General features: G+C 42.2%; 1 pseudogene; it reads left to right on the top strand.

Moving 5' to 3' along the window:
- The first annotated feature begins 3,339 nt into the window (after positions 1–3,339).
- On the top strand, positions 3,340–5,879 carry LOC127477329 (SUMO-interacting motif-containing protein 1-like; annotated as a pseudogene).
- The last annotated feature ends 918 nt before the right edge of the window (positions 5,880–6,797 follow it).

The raw sequence follows: 6,797 nt of genomic DNA, 5'->3' as shown, positions 1-6,797 counted from the left end.
TACTTATTTCAGAATTATTTTTTTTGGTGAAACTTTACCCAGGATCATGTATGCTTTCAGACGTATTAGGCAGAGAAGTCCACTAAAGTAAAATTTACTCATTGCAATCTACTCCAAGTGACTTCATAGAAAATATTCAGTGGTTTCTTGATTTTTTCCTTTTTCCTCCTATTTCTCCAGCTCTTAGTTTCTTGCATGTGTCCTTTTGTTCCTCACGCTTGAAACATTCTCCATCAGACTCCCTGAATCCCCAACTGTTTTACAAAATCCATTGCCTATCAAAAGTACTGACAAACTGCACTCTCAAAATTTGATATAAATACCATAGTCCTGTAAAGCTACAAGAAATACCCTATTTTTTACAATTAATATATCTTTAAGTGAAGAGTTAGGAAAGATTTTTTTAGGAAATGGAATAATATGCTTCAAAACTACACTCCCTGTTCTAAAATTAGAGCAAGATACCTGCCTCCTTCCACTCGTCCTTCTCTTAAAATTCTTTCTATTTTCCTTATCTACATGATAAAATTAATTTAGAAAGTTGTGGCATAAAGAAAATAATTTAAATCATACTACTTCAGTTTGTTGTGTTGTTTTTTTCTATGTTTAGTTTTTTTCCTCCTCGTTCAAACTAAATGATCATATTTAATGGAAGAACATGACATGTGAAAAAGTCCTATTTATTTATAAATCCTGTTTATTCAATGGAATATGAGATAATTCCCTAAGTGGACTTGATAAATACTTGTATTGAGGAAACTTTCAAAATTTTAGGAAATCTGATTTAAATGACCATTTCTAAGTGTAGCTGTGTATTAAAATGTCTTCTTGTACCATCTTGTGAAAATAGAATTTTGATCGAAAACACACATGGTATTTCGATCTTTATGATGCCATTTTTGTCTGCTTATAGAGGAAGAGTACATAAGATTTACCTGTACTGTTGCATGTGTCAAACCCATGAGTTTTGTTCCTCCCCAGTGAGCCTCTGCATTTAGAGATTTCAACATGTCTTATTGTTATATGTGAAGCACAAAGCAGAGAGTGGGATTTGTAAACTGGTGAATAGATTTGTGACCAGAACTTTGCACATTGCTTGCAAGCCTTCTGTCAAAACCTGTAGTGCAGACGTGCTCTCACAATAATGTGGTGGAATAGCTGTTTTGCTGTGTGAAAACATAGGTTTGATCAAGCTGCTAGTTCTATGGGAGCACATTTTAGATCCAACAATAAAATCTAGGTACAGGTCTCTAAACTTGTTTGAAACTCATCAGACCACTCCTTTAATCTGTTGAAATTCACACTTCACACCCATAAGGGGGTTTGTGTTTAGAAAAGGTCTTCATATTCACCTTCTCTACTGTTTCCTAATGAAAACAATTTTCTTAGGTGGTAAGTCAACTTTGGGTTTGTACAATGACAGTTTTCTATACTAAGTATACATCCATGTGAATGTATTTCTTTGGAAGTGTTAACAGATAAATTTATTCCCAGTGAATGACTTTTCTTTGTTTTCTATTTTAAAGATACATAAAATTCACTGAAAGTAGAGTCAACAATAGTGTACACTGAAGCCTGTGTTTATCCAAAGAAATCATATAGAAGTCAAGATAGTTGCCACCATTAAAGACAGTTCTTCAAAAAACTTCTATATGAAGAGTATCAGACAGAGGAAACTTTGTGTAAAATTTGTTTTACTATGTTGTTAATGACACCTGAGGGAGGGTAGAAAAGTACTTCTTTACTCATTTAGTCTGCGGTGCAGAAAATTATCTAATCACTGAGCACTAGCAGAGCCTGAAATGTCAGTTTCCCCAATAAGGTAACTGAGAACAATCTATCCAAAAAAGTACCAGTTTGATATGTATTTCTAAAAATACTTTTTAAAATATCATATAGAAAATTCTATGCTAAGAGTTGGACAAAAGAAATAAAGTATAAGGCTGTTAAGCATTTAGGATATTTTATAAAGGGTTACTTCTCAAGCATGCCTGAACCTTCAACTTCCATGCATTTTTTGATTTTCAGTGGTCTTATATTTGGTTTTACTACACGTAGCATATTTCCTGTAGTTGTTATCAGGTTTAATTGGGCCAGTACTTGCAAGATGCCCCTTAGGAGGTGTGGCCAGTGACAAGCGGAATGACCTAATGTTACTTTTTTTAACCACATGCATAGCCTTAGTGAATGGAGCAGAGGGTTACACCCCAATAGAGGTTCTGGTTAGATTTAATTTCTTAGAACTAATTCCTGTTTTCCTTTGAATCTGGAAAAATCCGTTCACTGTGAAATAGCATTTGCAAGTGTTTTGGTGCTTTACACCATTTGAAATGTTTACATGTGGGGTTATGAGCGAGTTAATACAGGATGCTTGTTGCGTAATGGTCGTGGTGTACACTGGGAGTTGAAGTTCTGATGGAAGCCCGCAAAAAGATGACCAACTAGAAGTGTCCCGGGAAGAAGCTTTAAAATGATTGGACAGGACTGTGATGCCCCCCACCATGTTTTCTTACTGCACTTTTTTCGAATATAAAAATTTGTTCAGCCCTTAATAAAGGATTTTCCATTTTCCATCATCCCAGAAGGGTCTTGTTTATATTCACTGCCACAAATGACGCCTAAATAGGGACAATTCAAAAGGGATATCAGAAACCAAGTGTTTAGAATCTCTCGGGATATCTGACCTGTGGTAGCCTCTGGCCCATGAAAAGGACAAAGGGAGCTCTGAAAGCATAAGGAACCATGGACTACAGCACCTTGAGTCCGAGACAATATAAAACTACAAAGTATAACAGAAGAAGACAAGCAGATTTGGCTGAAGAGATAAGTAATAGGAAATAAAGTGTCAGGACGGAGATGGGGGAGAATATATCCCATGAACAAGAGCAAACAGTTGAGAACTTACGTTATCTGTTAAACAGACAACAAAGAGATGTTTCAAAAGCAAGAATTATGGCAATTTCAGCTGGATTTATAAGTATGTGCCAAGTTTCCCAGGAACTGGGACTACACAAGTAAACGAATGGTAGAAAATCAGATTAAGGCTTCTTGATGAAGTGGGACTTGGGGACTTGGAAGCCTTTAACCACCTAGCTGTTTACAAAGAGATCATCACTGCTCTGAAAGCAATACAAGTGAGATTGGTACCTTGGGGATCACGAATTCTGCTCCCTCTGCTCGTCCTGAGGCTCCTCCAGTGTCGAAGGGTGAACGTCCCAGGGTGGGGGGCTACCAGGGTGGGGGGAGGAAGGGGAGTGAGAGGGAGGCTGTGTGTCAGTGTCCTTTGCCGAGGGGTGGCAGCAGGGCTGCCGCTGTCTAGTGTTCAGCATGTACTCGCAGATGAGCTGCCGTCCCATGCCTGTTATGTGTCTGTGGACAAGCCGCTATTATGCGTTCGTCCCAGGAAGGGAGACAGGCCACTGCCATCTTGTGCGTGTCATCATGGGAGGGACAGGGAGCCCAAATGTCGATCTCACTGCGTAACAGCCGCGGAAGCTTGGCTTCCGCTTCCGCTGTCCTGTTCTATGCCCCAGTCTGAGAGTTATGAGGACTATGAGGAATTGGTAGGTGAGGATTGCACCGAGGATAATGAGAAGGATTTGGATGTTTCTCCCCCTGCAGAGCAGCAGTGGTCACATAGTGATATAGGGACAATTGGGTGGGTGAAATGCTGGGAGGAGGTGTTGAGTGCAGGCAATTGGAAGGTGGTTGACACCTGCCCAGTAATCTGTCGCCCCTGGCAGTCCCCTCAATATCAGATTTTGCCATATGAAGTAATTAAAGATATTCAGCAAATAGGTAAGGAAAGTGGAATTTCATCTCCCCATGTTCTTACATTCATGGAGAATTTGAGTATTTCTTATACTTTTACACCTCATGATTGGCGTGCACTTTTTAAGATGGTTTTATTGACAACTCAGTTTAGTGTGGCTTACAGATTTTAAAGAAAATTGCAAGGTTTACGTTGTTGAAAACTCACAAGCAGGAGTGATTTATGCACACTTAGCAGGGGAGGAAGCTTATGCAATCTCGAGGACCCAAGTAAATTACTCAGGAGACTTACGAGCTTATTGCGAAGTTTGTAGTGTGAGTGCTTAGAAAACTTACTAGTGTCCCAGGACTGCATCTGCTGCCCCAGCAGCACGCATGTCCCATCTCTGGCTCTGCTTCACCATATAGGAAGAAATGGAGTAAGTGGCAGAGCCAAGCCCTGCACCACCCTGGCACAGCACTCCCGTGAAGCCCTGTGCCACCACAGACACAAAAGAAAGCATAGGCAACAAGAGCTGCCTCTCTCCTGTCTCCAGCTGCCACAGCTCCTGCAGCTTGGAGCAGGAGTGCAGCGCTACCAGCTTTAACAGTGACCTGGGTTCCCTGCCCAGCATGCTGCAGGACTCAGCGCCCCCAGTCTGGACAGCAATAGCAGCTGGAAAGCTGATGGCCCAGAGGAAGATCCTCCCCATCCTTGCCAAGAAAGGGACTTCCCTGCAAGGCTGAGCCCTGCTTCAACCCTTCCCACAACTCCGTGAAAGGCCCAATGGTCTTTGCTGGTAACAAGTGACTTACTACCACATGAATCAACCCAGCAAGTGACCCCAGCCAGGAGCAATGCTGACAGCAAGGCCCGGCTGGACCAACTGCAGTTTCAGGAGGAGTGGAGTTCAGCACCTCTTCTTCCAAGGCATAGTACCCAACAGGGAAACACAGTAGAAACCTGGGCTCATCCCCAGAGGGAAGCTGAGCATGGTGCACACCACCATGGAGGAGAACTTCCTGGAGGGCACCTTGCATCTCCTGAATGAGTTTGTCTCCTGTCAGCACTGTCCCCCCAAAGATATCATCTCCCACCTGACCAGACAGGTCCTGTTGAATGCCTATGAAGAGGAGATCTTGAAGGACACATGCTGCTGATGAAGATCCAAATGCTCCATCCAACCAGCGCTGCCACAGTGGGACGGAACTGGACGCTGACAAAATTCATCATGGAAGACCAGGAGAATCCCCCCAACCGGCTCCTCTTCCTGCCCTACATGGCACAGACCCTGGAGGATGACTTGCAGAAGAATCTGAGGTTGCACCTGCTGCAGAAGTCGATTGCCAAGAAAGTGCTTTCATGTGATATGTGCTTCAACAATGTCAAGGAAGTGGTCAAATGGTTGGTCTTAGCTAGTATGCCAGTCCCAGGAGCAGCCACAAGAAACTCCCTCCTCCTCAGTAGAAGCCAGGGCTGAGCACAGCTCATCTACACCAAGTCTGGCCAGCATACAGGCTCCGGTAGCTTTCTTTGCCCAAAAGGTTGTGCTCCTGCTCCAGTGGATGTTGTCTATCACAGTGGAAGTGGACAGATCTCCCACCTGGAGCTCCCGGAAGATTGCAGATGAGATATTTATACTGAATATCCCCCTGAGGAGCCAAAGGGAAGCTTTATTAAACACCATAGAGAGCCAGCTCCTGAGCTGCAGACTGCTAGAGCTGTTGTTCCAGCACAGTTGTGATGTCCCTTCAACCTTATCCACGTCTCTGAAGAAGACTCTGTATTTCCTGAGTCACTGTTCTGTGCTGCTGCATTTTGAGGATGAAAGAGCAACATGGCAAGGGTGGGATGAGATGCTGCAGTACTTGAGTTTGCTGATGATGAGTTACCAAAGTGTAATACAGGAGCACCTGTTGAGGTCCCTCAGTGACCAGATGGACTTAATGGTTCAGAAAGCCAAGCCCAGGCTCCAGGAGAGTGACATCACCAACAACCTGGATGTTCAGGTGAAGATGGAGGACTTCATCAGCCAAATGCAGGAGGTCTTGGGTAGCCTTTTCCTCCACAAATCCAGGAGAAATTGTTCCTGCTGCAAGAGTTGTTCTCTATTGTCTCTACTGCCTGATGGACACAACCACTGCAGCAAGGGGGTATGCGTGTGTGTCCACAGGTACCTGGCTGCAGTGGGTTCCCTCTCGGTGTGTGAGGCACTACATGGCCTTATCATCAGGCCACACAGACATATCAATTGATACACTAGAGATCACCTCTTCATCAAGTCAGATGAGATATTTATTAGACACGCCAATTGACATACTGAAGACCAAAGAGATAGGACACGAAGCATTGCTGTTAAATCTTTTTTTTATTGTTAAAATGCACAAGGATGTGGTTTTTGAGATTGTGTGTGTGATGGTTTGAATGGGCAGCTGCCAGATGTGTGTGGATGTGTCTGTATGTTTGAGTTAATAAGAATGTGAATTTTTTTGACTTATTTTCTTAAAGGCTTAACGTGCTCAATTTTAGTTATATACATAACACTCAAATTTAAGATAAATTTAGAAACCCTGATTTCCTTAGATCTAATATTATAAATCTTGGCTTCCTCAAATTTGACATTATAATCCTTGTTTTTTTATAAGGATAGGTGGTTTTAATAAAGACTTTAAAGACAAGTTCTCAGTTTAATAAGTGCTCATAATAAGGCTGTTTTAAAGTTTAAATGCTAAGTTGTATTGGTTTGTATGGTTTCAGTTTTGTCTTAATTAATAAAAATGGGGGATGTGTGGGATTATGAGCGAGTTAATACAGGATGCTTGTTGCATAATGGTCGCGGTGTATGCTGGGAGTTGAAGTTCTGATGGAAGCTCACGGAAAGATGACCAGTTATAAGTTTCCCAGGAAAAAGCTTTAAAGTGGCTGGACAGGACTGCAATGGCCCCCCATGTTTTGTTACTGTGCCTTTTTCAAATATAAAAACTTGTTCAGCCCTTAATAAAGGATTCTCCATTTTCCATCATCCCAGGAGGGTCTTGTTTATATT

The sequence above is a fragment of the Manacus candei genome, unplaced genomic scaffold (assembly GCF_025592945.1).
Source record: "Manacus candei isolate 608988 ecotype Guabito, Panama unplaced genomic scaffold, ASM2559294v1 h1tg000051l, whole genome shotgun sequence".
NCBI lineage: Eukaryota > Metazoa > Chordata > Aves > Passeriformes > Pipridae > Manacus > Manacus candei.
The sequence above is the reverse complement of the archived record's forward strand: the minus strand, read 5'-3'. Positions and strand labels throughout refer to the sequence as shown.